The 20,206-nt window shown below is 37.8% G+C and overlaps 1 protein-coding gene across 15 annotated transcripts in view; it reads left to right on the forward strand.

Annotated features, from left to right (window-relative positions):
* The window catches only part of foxp1b (forkhead box P1b), a 196,802-nt gene that overhangs the window by 42,799 nt on the left and 133,797 nt on the right, over positions 1 to 20,206 (forward strand). For 3 of the 15 annotated variants that reach the window (XM_079884500.1, XM_079884495.1, XM_079884507.1), the window contains exon 4: positions 4,685 to 4,751. The exons of 11 other annotated variants lie outside the window; for them this stretch is intronic. The gene's annotated coding sequence lies outside the window, so the exon portion shown is untranslated. Of the gene's footprint in view, positions 1 to 4,684; positions 4,752 to 18,254; positions 18,375 to 20,206 lie in introns of those variants that run through there. One more of the 15 variants, XM_079884496.1, reaches the window with a different exon arrangement.

Consider the following 20,206-nt stretch of genomic DNA (forward strand, 5'->3'; position numbering starts at 1 on the left):
CCACACTTTGCTCTTTCTATTTGTGTATAATTTTGCGGAGCTTCCACTCCCCAGTCTTCACCTTTTCTCTTGCCGCCTCCATCTCTACCTGCAGACTGAGCTCGTGCGTCATCTTCGCGCCAGTTATTCAGCCAATAAAGTGTAAATTAAATTTAAAACGTATTCATAGAAAATTGTGTCTAGAACTATATCAATTACAAAGGTTTAATTGGCATCTTTATTTCAAACGACCCGACCGACCGCGACCCGAATATCATTAAAAATATTTTTGGATGACTCGTAACCGCGGGTAACCGCGGGTGACCGCAGGCACCCGCTCATTTCGGATCAACCCGCGCATCACTGCTGTGGACGGCAATCAAGAAATATACCAATGACTTAAACCCTCGGAAGTACACATTGCAGAACATAGCGCAGAATTAAGCAGTCAAAATGGATTCATCGTTGATTCAAACCTTTTTCAGCAGCTGTCAGTCGAGTAGAGTGCATGAAAGTCTGGATGGTGTAAAAGTTGCAGATGTCTGGTTAGGCTAGTGTGCACATGACTCGGGACCAGTACAATATGGGCGTGATGGCACTCCTCATTATAGTTTTAAAACAAGACGATGATTAACTAGTCGCTCAGTCAAGGTTAAGTTACAACTCTGCACTAATGCAATATGGAAAGCAATGTATTGTTGACTATTGATAGGCTCCATTGAATTTAAAATGTTGATTGGCTGGAGATTCTGGTCAATATGGATGCACATCCCTCAGTAAATAATAACCATCAAGTATCAAGAATTACTTTTATCATTTAAAACACAGTGACATGCTATGGCGCCATTTTAGCTTTTATTCATTCATAGGATATGCATTTTTGATATCAATAATTCAATTTGTACTATTTAAAATGTGAATTCTTGATATTAAGAATGAACTTTTTACTAGTAACAATGTCTTTGATATCAGGAATTACATTTTCACTAGAACTAGTTAAAGGAGGGATTGTAGTGGGAACACTGGGGTGTGTCAGGTGTGCCTGTGTGGCAATGGCAAATGGTTCATGGCTCACGGGTCAGGTATGAGGGCCCCTAAACAGAATTTTGCTTAGGGCCCCAGGGAGGTCAGGCTCAGCTCTGCACATGACCATGGACAGGAGTTGTCCCATATTTGATTTCAATTCAAGTCATTCAACTGTGCTCTCCTCTCAGAGTTATAGTCACCATCGATATCTCCCACCACGTGTACGTTTTTAGAGTTGCACACTATCTCAAAAAAGTGCGTGCTCGTCGGCGATGTCAACACCAACGCCAGCTGACTCTGCATGGGCGTGTGTGTACAGTAATGTCATGATGACTGATTTTATGGACTACATAGTTTAGACTTTAAAATGTAGATGTTTGAAAACCGCCGAACTGACCCCAAACCAGCCCAAATTTTGTCCAACCGCCCAAACCCTTTTTTACCCGCACAATCAAATTCAAAACCGCCCAATTGGGCGGGAACCCGCCCAATCTGGAAACACTGCTTCCTTCCCACTCTGCCAGAAAGCTGCTGTCATTTGCTGACGGAAAGCATGAAATTACCGTAATAAGCCGTATATTGCCGAAAAGCGCATATTGCTGTCGGGTAATTTGAATGGTTTTGATAGTGCAAACGGTTGAAGAGTTACGGTAAAATGAATACAGCTTGCTGGTATGTGTAGGCGACGACACAGCCAGTTCTAAAGGGTTAATATAATGATACATTGTATATATCACAGTGATAATTTAATGTTATGCAGGAGACAAAAAAAAAAAGAATAAAATCACCATTGTAAGCTGTTTTTTAAGCATGAATAAATATCGAGATTATATATTGAATACCAGCAAAAGGCTTTTAGCTATATTGCCTGGTACCCAATAAGCAAAAAATTACTTTCTTTGTCAGTTTTTTTTTACATCATTGGAAATTTGTCTTGTTTTAAGCAGAAGCCATGAAAGAATTAAAAAACCCATCATGCGTGATGTTAACACAATGGTTGTAAACCTATATCGACACTCAAACACAGTTTGATCCTGTCCATCCTTTCAATTGTCACATGGTCTTCATTATCGTCACTCCACGAGTTACGGTAATCTGCTAAATGTAGCCACCTCTCCCAGCATATTACTTGGATGTTTAACCCTTTTCTCCCTTCTTCAAGGACAAACGGTGTACGTGACGGGAGATCTCTGTGCGAAAATCCCCGAGCTCTCTTGAAGCAGCAGATCCCTTTTTCAACGCCAGCTGTTCTTCCAGATAAACTCTGCGGCGTGCTCGCAGATTCTCTTAATATGATTCCGCAGGGTCGGGCTCAGGAGAATAGACGCGAAACAAGCGTGCCAGGAGAAAGAGAGCGTTGAATTTTTCATCAGCAGGCCCTCGTAGTGCTGCAGCACTTTTTTAGTAGGCGGCCGGCTCATTCATGAGCAGATGTTCAGCGCAGGTCCAAGCTGCAGTTAGCATGAACTCTGCTGCCCTCTCAGCCGTTGGCTGCAAGGACGTTGGCAGCAACCCCGGCATCTGAGAATTCATTCCCGGCAAAAAGCGTTGAGCGCCGCTTCGACCAGACCCCTTTTTTTAGCCGCGTTGCCCAGCCCAGGAGCCGGCCAGAAATGGAGGAGGGCTTTTCTTTTGACAGGCCATCAGTCTTCGCTCTGACACTGATGAAAGACTCGCCCGGGTCAACTCAGGGGACCGGCCCCAAAAATTCCTGAAGACAATTTTGCTCAAGTTTATCATTAATTTTTTATGACGTCCTCTGTATGAAAATAAGCCACCTGGCACGAAAACCTAAACAGCCCCTTTTTGAAAACAAAAGCAGCCTTTTTTGCGTCATTTGCGTGAAGGTACCCTTGAAACGGGGAATTGGTATATCAGATTAATGCAGGTGGTTTAGGGGAACGCGTTGGTCAGGCTGGTCGCTACACTAAAGCCCAGCTGCTGCTGTGGTTAGCCAGGTGGTTCGGTTAGTGTGGTGACCTCAATAGAACCCAAGAGACTTGAATAACAACCAATACAGATGAAGCCTTATCGTGTTTCATTTACATAACACTGTTATGTTGCCATACGTCCATGTAGCCTTTTCCCGTCTGAAAAGGCTCGAACGCCAAACCTGCATATGTTCCGCATGGAAAGTGTGAAATGTTTTTCTTCTTCTCCGTTGCGACGCATGTAAAGCTGTAATTGAAGGATGATGAGGTTTTTAGTCATCTCTTTTTTTTCTCCCCCTTCAAGCACTTGTTTCTTCAGCACGTCTCCTACTTCACACTATCTAATTGGCCATTTTCAGGTTGGGTTTATGAGAGCAAAACTAATTAGTGTTTCTAAATTCAGAGAGCAAGAAAAAGGGAGGAAAAAAAAGGAAAACATGGTTGAATGGATTGTTCTGGTTTCCTCTCTGGTGTCAGGCTCATAACAATGAAATAAAGAGTCTAATCACTTTTAAACTGCTGTTTTTTTGTGTGTGTTTTTTTTACCAACACTGAATGTCACTTTCTCTCCTGGCATTTTGTTTGGCACGATCACAAGCCCGGGAATAAAGCGAGCGCTTGCCCTCTTTACAAACTTTTTCCTTTGTAATTCGTGGGAAGGCAATGCAGGGGGAAAAAAACAATGCTCATGTTTTTAGGTGGGGTCGTTTCTTCTTTTGATTCGGAACGTCCTGGTGAAAGACGGGGGAGGGTGGAGAGTTTACAGTAGCGTTGACTTTTCGCCCGTTACCTTTATTCAGAGAGCTCCAGCTGCAGCTCGCCCTCAGGAAGGCCACAGCGGGCACGCACACGCACACACGCCGGCCCTGTTTGAGTTGGCACTCGCAACTTTTGCTGCCTCTGCAAGACAGACACCAGCGGCGCCCGCGCTGGCCAGGCGGGCCGCCGTTCTTCTAATCAGGATGTGCCTTTTCCACCTCTCTCAGGAAACACATTTGTGCCTCTCCCTCCCCTCGGCGCTAAAAAAGCGAGGGACGGACTTGAGGGAGAAAGTCGGTGAAGATGAGTGACAGGATTGGAGTCTGAAGGGGATTGGGCTAATCTGAGTTTAGTAGCACTCCCTCAACACCTCACCCTCCCAGTCTCCACTGGGCCTTCATTTATATTGAATAAAAAAAAGTTTATAGGTCAGTTTAACAAAGTGCCGTAAAACTCGCACTATTTTTATTTTTCTACCTTGCTGCCGGAGGGATTTGCGTTTTGAGGGCCAGTAATTAAGAAGCTGTGAATCCAGGGTTAGGGAGGAAGAGTGTTTAAATGCAATTAGAGCACCCGCTCGAATCAATTTGAACCCAATTACAGTTTTCGTAAATGTGCTATTATTTGTTTAATCAAGGGAATTTTGCCCTCTTAAGATGCTAAAAATGTATCGCGATATTATTTAAACACGGAGCGAAAATAAACTCGACAGAAGCGGTTAATGAACAATTTCAAAGTGACCTCTCTCCGTGTGCCCTCCCTCGTTACCTTGTTCTTCTCCGAAAAGAAAACTCCATTTGATTTGTCTGGAGATAAAGCTATCACAATATCGCTGGATAATTAGCACAAAATCCACATCAGTTTTTTTTTTTTTTTTTGGGGAACTGGATGTGGAGCACCAGTCTCTGATGATTCAAAGTTTCAGTAGATTTCCTCATTTCTCACTGATGTTTTTCCTGTATGTCCTTCTCTCGTCTTTGTCTGCTCAGTCTTTCTACCTGCTGTCTGTTCTGCAGGCAGGAGCTTGCAGTGGTCCAGCCCTGTGGATGCTGAACGGTATGTCTTACGGTTTTAACTGCGTGAAAACGCATTTGGACACTCTAGCCACACTTCTGAATTGATTTCATTGCAATAGATAACTAAATATTAAACCAAGTGGCATTTGGAAGCAAAAGATGCGCTCCTCAAAACCACACTTTTTATGAGATATTCTTGTAATTACTTTAAAACAATTGATCCCAAAGTCATTTTAGTGAATGTATAAAGTCAGTTCCCCTCAAGTTCCCCCCTCCCCACCCCTTCAATTACTATATGAACAGCAATTCTGCTGTATGTAATTTAAACAATCCAACAAAAAAAATTTATGAAATGTTATAATTATTTTTTTTTTATTAAAATAAATATCTCTTGTTTTAATATTTAATTCCTACATAATGCAATTTATTTAAAAGAAATGCCAAATGCTTTTATGTATTTCTTTAGAATAAATACCACTTGATTTAATATTTAATTATTTATTATTATTATTTAATATTTTATTTCTTTATTTATTTAAAAATTAGCTTTTTATATTTAATTCCTGTCTAATGCATTTCTGCGTGTATTTCTTTATATATAAATAAAATAAATGCCACTTTTATTTATTTAAGTGTTTGGTAATGCATACCAAATAATATAAATCAAATATATAATATATAATATATTTCTTTATATATATATATATATATATATATATATATATATATATATATATATATATATATATATATATATATATATATATATATATATATATATATATATATATATATATATATTAGGGCTGTCAAAAGATTAATCGCGATTAATCGCATCCAAAATAAAAGTTTGTTTTTAATAATATATATGTGTGTGTACTGTGTATAATTAAATTTGTATATATAAATACACACACATGCATGTGTATATATATAAGAAAAATTTGTTATTTATATATAAAAAAAAATTATATTTATATATAATATAAACTATATAAATATATATACAGTATATGTATGCAAATATTTCTTAAATCTATACATGCATGTGTGTGTATTTATATATACAAAATAATTATACACAGTACACACACATATATTATGTAAACACAAACTTTTATTTTGGATGCGATTAATCGCGATTCATCTTTTGACAGCCCTAATATATATATATATATATATATATATATATATATATATATATATATATATATATATATATATATATATATATATATATATATATATATATATCTTTATATACCAACTGTATAAATGAATTCATATTTATTTAAATGCCACTTGGTTTAATATTTAATTCTTACCTAATGCAATGACATTCATATGTTTGTAAGTGTCACTTAGTTGTCTAGGCAAAACACATCTGTTGGAAAGTGCTCACAGTTTAGATGTATTTCGGCATGCTGTCAGCATGTACGCAAGGTCAGTTGTAGTTGAAAAGTCTGAATTCTAGTCTGAATTAGATTGTACACAGTTAAATATAGTGTACCACCACAGTTGTTTTTGATCCATGTCTCTCACGGCCTTCACTTCCTGTGTGATGTGTAAACAAAACAAACAAACCATGACACTGCCCACGTCACTGTGCCAGTCTATGTTCAAACCCTGTTGTTTACAGTAAATGTTCATATGTTAATGACCTTCAGTCACAAAAGCATCCGTTTGCGGCGCATGACATGCCGTATTAGTGCTTATTAGCATATTGTCTTTGAAACAAGTGCTCAACAAACATTAACCCACATATGCATCTAAATGTTTCAATTCTGTCATCAATGTTTGATGCGAAATACATGTTTTAGTCAGTCTTTTGTGATGCATTGTGAGTTTAATGGAGCTTCTGCAAAGTCTATTCCTACTAGCTTGGCCAGACAACGTTTTAGAAAAGTGCTTCTAACAGTTTTACCCGCTAGTAAAACTGTGTACCTTACTGATTGATAGTAAATGGAAAACATGAATGTAAATTGTGTCATTTGATAATGTAAATGGAGAGCCGAGCTATTTTCCCCCACCCCCATAAAGAAATCAGCCCTATTTACATAGTCAGTTGTGCTTATGAGACTTATGGAAATCAATCTCTTGTCTTTTTCCAACTACACAATTTCACGTTAGTTCATAGATCACCGATTTGAAAGTCAATATGGTGACATTGGCTCGGCTCCATGTTGGTAACATGAATTAAACATAACAAACAAAACAACATGCTCTTCCAAAAAACTTTTAGATGAGTTGTAATGCATTAATCCCTCACATTGCATGCGAATGAACTCAAAATGTATGATTATTTCCTCTTGAATATAGATTTTTTTGATGGCGTTTAACGGAAATTTAGCTCTTATGAAAGTCCAAACTTTTGGCGATCTGAGTTAAAAAGCACTCCAAATATGTTTAAGTGCAGGTTATTATTATTTAGTTATTCAGATTTATGACCATAACAGAAAGCGAAAGCAGGTGGATTCGAGCTTGTCCATTAAAGTGTACTTTGCAGGGTCCAGTTTTAAAGTGGCCAGCAAGGCAGCTGTGACGAGAGTAATTGAAGAGGGTCTTCGTTTAAACGTCTTGCACATGGTTTTCCACTTTCTTTAAAAGCACTTTTAGGACTCATAATTGTTGCAGATGGGTTATGACTAATGAGGGGACTACATTTATGACTCAACATGAGGACATGAAAGCTGTTCTTGCTGTTGAATTTAACCTTTTTAATATTGACTAATTATTTAGGTTAGGAAAGATCTTAAGGCACAACGCGGTACTTTAATACATTCCATTAGTTACATTAGTCGACACCTTTCAGAGCTTTCCTACCTCTTTTTTGTAATATCTTTGAGATGCATTTGACTGTAGCCTCACATGCTTGTGCAGAATATGACATTTAATAATTGAACTGTATAGGTCGGTTGACTGTTTAATAAGACCTTTGAGCAGTGATCACACCTTGGCTGAATGTGGCCCAAATCTTTTTATTTTTCTTAACTAGTGACATGTGAACAGAAAATATTGAACGAGTATCTGCTTTTTTGAAGGCGTGAAAAGTCTGTTCAGAATTGTGCCATTTGCAATGTCTGTTCCCCGACTAGTGTTTGATATAAACAGCGTTTACAAATTTTTTTTTTTTTTTTTTTTTTTTGCAATTTTGAGGGTTTAATCCATGTCTGTTAGCTTTGAGGTCATCTATATGCAACTATCTGTATGCTTTTAAAAAGTCTATTGGCTATTTTAAAAAAGGACCCCTTCGTTATGTTCCGCCCCAACTTCCTGTGTAAATAGGAAATACCTCAGCACAGGAAAGAAAACTGTGCTTGTCAAGCCATTTCTTTAAAAGATCATGCAAACAACCATACAAAAAAGAAACTGAGCAGAAAATTGGACTTGCACACTGTGGTTTGTGCTGCGAACTTTGGTTTCACATATACAGAGTATTATTCTTTTTTTCCGTTTTTGTCATATACCGTTTAAAAGTTTGGGGTCGGTAAGTTTTTTTTTTTTTTTTTTTTAAAGACTCTTGTGCTCTCCAAGGCTGCAATTATTTGATAAAAAATGTAGTAATATTGTGAAATATTATCACAATTTAAAAATAACTTTTTTATTTTAATATCATTTAAAGTGTAATGGCAAAGCTGAATTTTCAGCATCAATCCTCCAGTCTTCAGTGTCACATGATCCTTCAGAAATCATTCTAATATGTTGATTTGGCTGCTCAAGAAACATTTCTTCTTATTATGAATGTTGCTTTACATTTTTGTTGAAACCATGATGCATTATTTTTATAGAAATACAAATGTAAATAGAATAGAAACTTCTAAAGAATTTCATTTGAAATCTTTTTTGTAACATGATAAATCTCTTTACTGGCACTTTTAAATAAATACAATTATTCTTAATGTGTCCTTGCTGTTGCTTTAAAAAAAAAAAAATACTGACCCCACACTTTTAAAAGGTTATATCTATGTGTATGTGTGTTTAAGCAAACTTAAGTCATTAGCCAAACTCTTCACATTATTCACTTCAGGTGAAATAACTTTTATATTTCCTCCACAAAACATTTTTTGGTAAATTTTTTCAACATCTTGCATTTAATTAACACTAACTAATTTAATTTAGTTATTGTCACATTGTCTCGTTTTTAGTAGTTTTGAGATTAAAACTCCAGATGCAGTCTTTTTTTTTTTTTTTTTCTACATGCACACATTGGCAATGTCATTTTGTCCAGAATGGTGACATAAGGGTCAATCCCATCTGTCCTCCCCCTCTCTCCCTCTGCTCGGTGGTGTTATACGCCCCTGCTTCTCGCAGCTCTGCCAAAGCGACTCACCCCAGCCTGTTTGTGCCCTGTCTCTGTTTGTAAATACACAGACGGAGGACGCGGGTGCCGCTCGGGGTCATGACTGCCTCGCGGACGCTCGAAACCCAATGTGACAAGCAACAGATGAGTCACAGCACCCCGAATCTAAAGAAGCAGATAGTTTCTCTCTCTGTCTCGCGCTCTCTCTCCCCTTGGGTCACGTAAAGATTAGTGACACCTTCGCTGGCATCATATAGGCCTCTGCCAAATCCTGCCATATAATCCCGCCTCAGCGCCATTTCCCTCCCCCTTCCCTTTTCTGTGTATCTTTCTTTCTTTTCTCGCCCAGTCACATTCAGAGCTTTGTTCTCGTTTAAAGATATGGCTGGTTTTTTCCATGCCAATTAAACATGAGGCATTGGATAATTTTATATAAATGGGTGATTGCTTCAGTTTGTTGTTGTTTTTTTTACGTCAAAATATATGCATGTATGTGTGTGTTAAAATATATATAAAGAATGGATATATCTATATGTTTATGTGTGTTTAAGCACACTAATTAAATCATTAGTAAAAAAAAGTTATATATCCAAATTATTAAAATAAAAAGAAACTTAACAATACACTATTAATATATCAAATTTAAAGGACCATATCTTTTCCCAAAAAAATGTTCATCATCTTCACACACTTATTCTGACATTTTTGCAAGATATTCAGTCATATTTTTTCTTTAGAGACAGATAGACAGCACCGAGTCAGTATCTCCCTCTCAAACTCAAAAGATCAAAGCATCTCTCATCTTGTCCTTCTCAAAATCTGAAAATCCAGCTCGCTTTTTTTTTTTTTTTTTTGCCAGCCGCACAAAGTAACAAACGCTAGCCGGCACGCTTGGGCCCAGGATTATGATCCTTCCGGAATAATCTGTCCATCTTTTTAAGCAAATAGCTTGGCCTTCCGTAACCAAGGAGAACAACGGGCGTGCATCGTTCTTGTTGACCTGATGAGAGTGTTTAAATGCTAAGCTGGATGGGATGATGGGCCCTGAATCTATTTGCCAACTTCAACTGCTAATTTGACCTTGCAGTGTTGACCCAGATTGGAGTTTTTTCAGACGCTCTTGTAAGCAACCTGTGTTCAATTCATGTGTGTCTCTAGGCTGGTTTTCGACAATAATCACCCAGAGCTTGCAGTTATGTTATATGTAAATTTACTATTATCAACGCATCCAATTTGGTTAAATGGCGTAGTGTGGGTGGCTGTTTTGATCCTTGTACCTACAACACTTACTTCATACTTTGGGCACTTATTGTGTTAGTTTGGTGACCTTAGTGTTTCTAAAAAATGATGTCACAGTAATAGGAATTGTGACTGTTTGGCATGTATCTGATTGATCTTTGTCAGGCAGGAAAGAAATGACAAACCGCTATCATGTAGTGTGTGTACCTGCTTCATACTCGTATGGAAATTGCTGCCATATATCTAGATCTAAAGTGAAGCATTTAAATATTCAAATATGGATCCAAAACAATTTGCAGGCATTACTTTGCATAGAGTGTTATTTGTTGGTGTGGATTGTGTTGGAACAAAGAGCGAAGGCTGGCCGATGGGAAGCAGAAACGGATACGGCCATTTCTCAGAATAGCGGGAGATAAAGGTGTTGAAGTGTTGAGGCTACATATGAATACTGGTAAGTTCTTTAATGGAAACTAGTTAAAGTATTGCCTTGTGTTTTAAAGCAATGGACAGTGGTTATAAGTGCATTTTTGTATAATTTTTTTTTTCTCATTTCAAAAAATATTAAGACACTTTTTTTTTTTTTTTAACTTTGTGGAGTTTTGATTCAGTTGCATTTGGTATTTAATGGAGCAAAAAAGAAGGTTGTCATTACTGACCCACATGTAGTTCCAAACCTGTATGATTTGCTTTCTTCCTTAGAAAACAGGGATATTTTGAAGACTGTTTTCCATGCTCTTTTCCATGTAACCACAGTGGAGTGTTTAAGAGTGAAAAATTATGGAAAAGCACCATAAAATGTCAGCATTTCAATAGTTTTTCACTGAAAATCTTGACATCCTGTGTAGCATTCCTTGATGCTTTCATCAGAGATGTAGCAATATTCAATTCTTGAATGATTCATTTGAATCTTTTAATTTAATCTATTAATGATTCATTCACAAAGCAAAATTATTTGTTCTGGCATTCATTTCAATGACTCAATTCAGTTCCAGTGGTTAACAGGTTATCGTATACATTTTCTTAAAAGTTTCTCACACAAAGAATATATCATATTAGCCATACTGTATGGATAACCTTTGTGATGCTTATGGTGATTTTGTGTTCTTTTTCAAAGCTTGAAAAGTCCTTTATTGTAATTGCATGGTCTTCAGTCTTCAGCATTTCTCCTGTTGTGTTCCACAGAAGAAAGTGCATCATACAGGTTTGGAACGACATGAGGGTGAGTAAAGGATGACAGAATGATCATTTTTGAGTGAATAAACCTGCTTGAGAGTTATGTCCACGTTGCTGCGGCGCTGAAAATGGCCCTTAAAACATCATCATTTCTCCCCACATTTCAACACAAAAGACTCTATTGTGGCCATGCTGTGCTGATGTTTATTTAAAGTCTCCTCTCTCACACAGTAACGTACGTTTCACCCAAAGAAAACACACCACCCCCCTCTTCACAGTGTATGTGAGAGTTTGTGTCCGTGAGTGGGAGGGAAAGAGAGGGGGATAAAGGAGAGAAAGAGTGGAATAAATTAAGAAACATCAAGTGGTGATTTAGTAGGAGAGATAGAGACAAGACAGAATGTGCTGGGGATGGGACGGATAGACAGGAGAAATAAAGGGGGTTAAGAGATGGAGGAAGACTGGGAAAAAATAGGCTGGCTGAATGTTTGACAGGGTTAAACACAGTGAAAGATTACCAGAGAAATCTAAGACATCTGTAGCGAGTATCAGCGAGAGTTTTAATTAGGAGGAATCAGCGGTTTTTAATTCTTTTCTAGGTGCTTGGCAATAACGTAGAGATGAATAATTGAAGGGAAAGAGCTGCCTCAGAACACTGTTTAAAACTAATGTCATAGTCCAGCCACTTGATGTAGTCATTTATCTTATCAACTTCAATTTCAATGAAATAATTGTAGTCATGTTATGTTGCAGAAGGAACTTCTTATAGGAAAACAATCTATAGTATTTTTTTAATTGATGCAATGGAACAATATGTTAAAATGTTAATACATATGAAAAGTAGGTCAGAAAAAATCTTTTACACATTTTTAAAAACATTTTCAAAATAATTTGGGTGGTTGCTAGGGCATTTTAGGCTTTTAAAATAAATACATTTTATTGTCTACAAGGGTAAAATTGTAAGTCTGATCATTTTGTAATGTAATAGCCGCATGATTTGAGGTACAATTCATGCTCATATCAGTCAGCACTAGTTACATATTGAAGCTCATTATAGAGGTTTAGAACATCCCCTAACCCACAAGATGAGCAATAATCATAGTGATTTAGCCTGCTATGGACTGTGGAAGGAGATGAATCTACCCCAAGTTTTACTTGAATGGTGTGAATCTGTAAGTGTCCAGAGGGGAGGAGTTTGGCATTCAAATTAGGTTCTAAATTATTCACGTAATGCATGATATTCCCCAGTAGAGGTGCAGCACGTCACAGTGAGTCAACTAATAGCATTTGATTGTGCTGGTCTTGTGACCTTTTTTAACAATCATATCCGTAATGTTGACAGTCTGATTTATGCTTTAAGCATACTGTCGTTGTTTTGTTAACCATATAAACCAATAACGAGGGAAGGATCTCGATTGCTCTTTTAAAGCTGCTTTAAAAATCTCCCATCAGCTCCACTGATCATTCCTTTTGTTGAATAATTGATTTTTACTTGCTTTTTGAGTAATTAATATCTGATCAAATTAATATTAACACTGCCTGAAATATTTATGATGAATGATAAAACTATGAACTATCTGCAAGATGATAAATGGCAAGAAAATCCCAAATTAAGATAGAGCCATTTCATTTTCATCTCGAGTTTAAGAAATAAATGAGAATCATTTTTCCAGCTACATGCAAATTAGACTAATTCGGCTCTATGTTGGACAGCTAAAGACCTAAATGAAGTTTGTACTGAGGGGGAGATAACATTTGATGTTTTTTTTTTTTTCATTTGGAAGCTTGATTTATACATGATTGCAACCAAGAGAGTTAACTGAATTTGTTTAACCCTTAAACACATTTTCCCATTCATCCAAAAACAGTATAGGGTTGCTAACGATCCAAGGTGTGTAAGAGTGCAATGTATTTTTTTCTGCACAACAATAATTTAATCTTTGATGACTGAATAAGTGCAATTCCCCTTGTCTGATAAACGCACTCATAGTTACCGCAGGCAGAAAACAAACAAATAGGAAGTATCATCAGCAAAACTTGAAATGTCTCAGTGATTTACTGCAGAGCAAGTACTGAACAAAATCAAATATTAGTGTCACTGTCACTTGATGGTTGGTCTGCTGAAGAAGCTGTCAGCGATCAAAATCGAATATGATCCAGATGCTGAATGTACTGGGAAATGAGCTGTGATGAGGACAGTTATGATGGTATAAACATCTGCTCAAACTGAACCCTCCAAAATATGCTTTATTTTATTCTTCTGTAATTGTTACTCTAATATCAGGAGAGTTTTGAATTACTCCATCCGTGATCCTTCTAGCCTGACTACGTCAGACTTCGTACTTCCGCTCAATTTCAGTTCGCTTCTGTAGCGACCTATCTCCCAGTTTTCCTCCGGCCTCAAAACAGCCGGCCAATCAACGAACAGAGGGCGGGCTGAGAGCCGTGACGTGATTGTACCGTGGATGCGTAGATTTACTTCACATAATCTGCAAAAGTCGTTCACAGCCATGTTCACTCCGGTATTTCGCTCTATGTTTTGTTTTCGCATCATACATGTGTTTACAGTGGAAGTTCGATGCGGCTGAGCCTGCGCATAACACACGTCATAACCAAACGTTATGTGATTGGCTTACGGGTAACCAATGATTTTAAACTTCAGACAAGCGCCCCCCTCCGCGGGAAAGAAAACGCTTTTCAATTATGCCCTTCCAGACTCTGTCTACGAAGTAAAGCGAAGTAGCAGAGTTTGGTATTACCAGGCTATGATCCTTCCGTGTTAGATATAGATCCGGGTCCCTAAAGACCCGAATATGTAATAATGATTTGCGAAACATTCATGCATTTAAGGGGTTAAATACCAAGGTTAGATGACATCATATCACCCTTATGATACATAGTGGGTACATGGAGATGAACAAAACTGATGATGTCCTGTGGAGGCGTATTCAAAGCAAGAAGTCAACCTAAAGCAGTTTTTTTTAGATCTAGTTGTTTTAGGCAATGTGTTATTATAGGATGTTGCCATTTGAAGGTTTTGCCTTTATGGTGCACATCGTAATTAAACATAAATGTGAACAAAGATTTTAATATCAAAATTCAGTGGAGTTATGAGTTATTGTACAATGTAAATGTACAAAACATCCTGTTTCTTTGACTGTTTGGATGGAATTTATTTATTCATGGTGCGGGAGCTCTCATTGTGGATATTTTTGCATAACAATGTCTTGTCAGAATTAAATATTCATAGTTATCTGAAAACAATCCATGGTTTGGACTGAAATGATAGTTGCTACAATAAATATAGTCACTTGTAATGATAGTTCTGAATTTTAATGCCGGTTTATGAACATAATAAAGGCGACATGAAAGACTTGCCATTCAATATCAGATAGCCAAGGAGAAGCAAATGATTTCAAATATTAGATATTTAAATTATTTTCAAATGAACAGAGAAGTGAGCAGAGAGAAGGGCGAGGAGTTTCCCCCGGTGGTCCTTCGGGGGCTTTGTTTCTGTGGCGTGGCTCATTAGCGAAGCGAGCTCATAGAACCGGCACACACACACCGAGCAGAGGCCCTGAGCGTACCGTCGACATGCGCACGCTTTCTCTTTGCGGGAATGCTGACCGAGAAGCTGTCCTGATTAAAATGACAATAGTCTAATTAACTCGACCTCTGTGTCAGTGCACAAAACAGTGCGAAAAAAAGGAAATTGGCAGGCCAAGCGACTATTTCTTTGTCTCCGTCCAGAAGTGAGAGATTTTCTCTTCCTGTCGCCGCGTGGTGCGCCAAACCGTTTCAGAGTTGTGTTAATGGCAATTATTTTCATAAGCTAATTAAATCCAGGGCCTGCTCTGTGTTTCTGGTTGCGAACCCTTGAGAGACTTAACTTAGGGCTAGCGCTACAAGCACCTTTAAGTAGCAGTCTGTTAGTAATTGAGAAAAATGATACACTTATAAAATGTTTGCATTTTATCTGATTCTAATCTCGAATTTGTGAAATTGCTCATTTTTAGGCAGAGCCAGGGCGACTTAGCGGGCTAACCTCCCTCACCCCGTTTTTCCTCCACCCCTTTCCAAAGTCAGCGAGAGAGAGATAAAGAGGAACAGAGATGCCAGACGAAAGGAAAGGAAACCATTTCGCTGACAAGTAGAAGAACACTAAGCCAGATAACGGCGGATCTTTAAAGCTCTCAAACAGACACCATTCTGAAAGTTGTATTTTCCTCTTGCCCCCGCAATCTGTTGCCATTATTCGATTGGTTAATCTCATCTGAGGGCGGAGAAGAAAAAACAAGTGGAAAAAAAAGAGAGAGAAGAAGAAAAGAACCGCTTAGATGAGTGGAGTGGAAAGTGCTTTCAGTTCTATTATCCTTCTTTTGGTGATTGCGGCCCATAGGGAGATAATTACGCTTTAGTCTTGAGTTAATGAAATGAAAACTTTCTTTCTTTTCTCTCGGCTGAAAAGGAACGGTTGATCTTTTGTGCCACTATCTGAAGGCATCTCCCACCCTTGACAGGGGCACATTGAGGATGCGTTTTGTTTTAGGCTGAAAAAGCCCCCCCTCTCCCCGTACGCACACACTTGGGCTGTCAGTTGAGCAGCGATATGACACATCCTTCAGCATATTGAGTTGCCCGTTCCTCTCGCTTCAGATGCTCTTCCCTGTAGCTCTGCTGCTAATAAAATACACCAAAAAAACAAAACAAAACAGAGAAATACTCTCCATATAACACACAGCCTTTGCTCAATAGCTCAAAGCAAAAGCAACTTTTTGATGCAATACAATTATGCAATTTCGATTCAACAAAATAACTCATCTCATTAGCAAATTCGTATTATTATCATTTTTTTTATTAAATGAAAAACCGAAGATTGTAGGAGAAATTGAAACTATATCAAATGTAATCAGGCTTAAATCATTTATTTTTTATAAAAAAAGTTATCATTTATCATCAAATTTACAAAATTAAAAACTGAAGCTTGTTGGAAAAACTGGAATGATAATAGTAGTTGTTGTTTGCAGTTAATACTTTTAGCGTGAAGTCATCATCTTATCGTCATATTTGTGGGACAGTTTTGTTTGTTGGTGTCGCCGTTTATTGAAGTTTATGTGGAAAATGCAGGTTTGAATCTCAATCATGTCCCAATTGCATTCTTGCCCTCTCTCTGCTGTTTTCTGTGAAGCAAAAATTGCACAATTTTTTTTTTATAAATTCTAGCAATATTAATTGAATCATTAAATAATAAAAAGATGAATATATGTCATAGAGCTTTTAACTAGACATTTCTAGCTTCAAATCATCTTGTGTTTGTGGTGAAAGTTTGTGTTTGTGCACCGTCCCCGTCCACATCTGGTTTGGGACTTTAGGACCGGAGTAGTCTGACCCCTCCTCCTCCTCCTCCTCCTCCTCCTCCTCTCTCACATTTCATCATCTGTTCTGCAGCTCTCCACTTCTCACTCACTCGTTCTTTGGCCTCGCTGGATCCATCTGCTGTTATTATTTGCCTCTGATAATTGGCTTGAACAATGGAATGCCTGTGTGTCCCCCTCGCCTTTGAAACAAGACACCCTGTTTATTTTCTGGAGGTCCTTTCTGTGCTCTCTCTGTTTTTTCCCCTTCCTCACTCACCTCATCCGTCAATCCCGTTCCCTTCCCCTTTCCCTTTTCTCTCCCCATCTTTCTCTATCTCTCCTCCTAAGTTTTCCGCTCTCTGCTCTTTTTTTTTTTTTTTTTTTTTTTAAGCGAGTTGTTAAAGTCACACATGTAAGTGCGTTTATGAATGAGTGTCAGGCTCGGGATTCTTTGCAGGAATGAGTCGTGATTGCTCAGCTTACCATCGATCATGTGATGTTACATTTCTCAACAGCCACTTTAAAGTCGAGAGAGGCGGAGAGCTACAAGAAGTAAAGCACAGCATTACTGAACTGCACTGTCCTTTTCACCTCTACCTTTGTCAAAAGTTGTTTTCATTCAAATTTGTAAGGTTTTTAAGTTTGCAAGAAATTTGGAAACATCCGATGCAGAAAGAAGGTTCTATTTAGAATCTTAAAGGGTTCTGTCAGTTGCTTCATATATAGAACGTTTAGGGGTTCCCATAATGGCATTATTATGGATTAGTTAAAAAAATCGTTTATTTATTTTTTTATTTTTTTATGCGTTGAACAGCTTATAACATACTTTATCAGTACAAATAATTGAAATAACCTTTCAAATAAATGAAAGGATTGTGCAATTATTTAAGACATTTTCTCCTTATATAGAAACTTTTTGGCATAATGCGTCCTTTAAAATTGAGTCAGGAACCCTGGGGAGTGGAGAAATTGGAACTATAAGATGTAATCAATTTGTTTTTAAGAATTTTCTAAATTCAGAACTGAAGCTTGCTGGAAAAATTTATTCTAAATTTAAAGAACTTTTTGTTTTAGAACTAGAATGAACTATGATAAGGTATAGTTAATAAATGTTTCCAAATGAAGTAAAAATAATGCACTTACTCCTTTAGGAATCATCAAACCAAACAATTCGAGTTTATCTCCACTGTAGTCCATTTCTCCTCAGCTGTAGTTTGATTAAAGTAGTCCAGGGCCAGGACGGGACAGGTATGCGTTTCCCAGCAGGCACTGGTGCGATCGGTGCCAGCCCTTCATTTGCTGAGTGTTTGTGTTTATGCAAAAGGAGGCCCTCTTCCTGCATATTCAATCTTCGACTCAGGCTTTTGTTGTGTTTAGTCCACATACCTCCAGCCCCCGAGACCAGAGTGCATATGTGTGTGAGCCAGAGAGCGTGAACGGGGCAAGGCTGCCGGTTGCACACTGCTCGCACCTCACTTACAACTTGATAAAGAGGCAGCTGGTGAAGAGAGGACTTTTGTTATAGTGTGGATCAAAGTGTGGGACGCTGGAGTTGTTTGGATTTGGCTTGCGGAGCACTGGGTTATGTTCATGGGTGAGTGTTCAGAGACTTTAAGCGATGCATTTATTCTCCCTCTTCCTCGTCAAGCTAAAAATACTGAGTAAAATTCTTACGTTTCTGACTGTGCAACTCAGATCCCTGTCGTTGTCTCTCTCTCTCTCTCTCTCTCTCTCTCTCTCTCTCTCTCTCTCTCTCTCTCTCTCTCTCTCTGTCTCTCTGAGCAAACCACACGGTATCTGCCTCCGCTCTCCTGTCCAATTAGATCTTTCTCACAAAAAGAGAAGTGAATCTGTATTGGGAGATTTTGCTCTTTCCTCAGTCACTACACTCACTCTCACTCTGTCTCTGCACAGGGAAATGGAATTTGTGGGTTATTGATATTAATAGTACACAGGATCTGTGGTCAAAAGAGAGAAGAGAATGGATGAGAAAAAGAGAGAGAAAGAGAAGGGGATTGGTGGGGAGAAAGAGGAAACATGATGTCAGAGGGGATGTTAAAGCATTGCTGATATAAAAGATATGAGCCTTAAAAATGTCTGACATGATAAAACAGAAGTGGTGTTTTGTTTGTGTAATGTTTAGGATAACTACAAAAAGTTGTGTATTTAGCCCTATATTGTTAATATTGTTGAATAAAATACAAGCCATATAAATATGCCTACATATTATTTGCTTTATATTGCTATGCATTATATCAGCCACGTTTCTGTAGATATTGGTGTTGACCGAGGTCATTGCATAATCAGAATGTTTCAGAATGGATAAAGTAAGTAGTTTATTAATGAAATGAGTGATGGACATAAACTATCGTTCAAAAGTTTGAGGTCTGTAAGATTTTTTTAATGCAATTGAAAGAAGTTTCTTATGCTCACTATAGCTGCATTTATTTGATCAAAAATACAGTAAAAAATGAAATATTGTGAAAATTGAAATAGAAAACAGTTATTTATTCATGTGATGCCAAAGCTGAATTTTCAGCATCATTACTCCAGTCTTCAGTGTCACATGATCCTTCAGAAATCATTCTAATATGCTGATTTGGTGCTCAAGAAACATTTCTTATTATTATCAATGATGAAGACAGTTGTGCTGCTTAATATTTTTGTGGAAACTGTAATGCAGTTTTTTTTTTCAGGATTTTTTTTATGTTTTGATGAATAGAAAAGTATCAATTAAATGATGAATGAAAAAAAAATGCTAATGAAAGCTATTGGGTAAAATAAGTATTTATACTTTTGTTTAAATTCAGCAATTTTGTGTATATATTATTTGCTATATACACTCACCTAAAGGATTATTAGGAACACCTGTTCAATTTCTCATTAATGCAATTATCTAATCAACCAATCACATGGCAGTTGCTTCAATGCATTTAGGGGTGTGGTCCTGGTCAAGACAATCTCCTGAACTCCAAACTGAATGTCAGAATGGGAAAGAAAGGTGATTTAAGCAATTTTGAGCGTGGCATGGTTGTTGGTGCCAGACGGGCCGGTCTGAGTATTTCACAATCTGCTCAGTTACTGGGATTTTCACGCACAACCATTTCTAGGGTTTACAAAGAATGGTGTGAAAAGGGAAAAACATCCAGTATGCGGCAGTCCTGTGGGCGAAAATGCCTCGTTGATGCTAGAGGTCAGAGGAGAATGGGCCGACTGATTCAAGCTGATAGAAGAGCAACTTTGACTGAAATAACCACTCGTTACAACCGAGGTATGCAGCAAAGCATTTGTGAAGCCACAACATGCACAACCTTGAGGCGGATGGGCTACAACAGCAGAAGACCCCACCGGGTACCACTCATCTCCACTAAAAATAGGAAAAAGAGGCTACAATTTGCACGAGCTCACCAAAATTGGACAGTTGAA

The sequence above is a fragment of the Squalius cephalus genome (genome assembly GCF_949319135.1).
Source record: "Squalius cephalus genome assembly, chromosome: 10".
NCBI lineage: Eukaryota > Metazoa > Chordata > Actinopteri > Cypriniformes > Leuciscidae > Squalius > Squalius cephalus.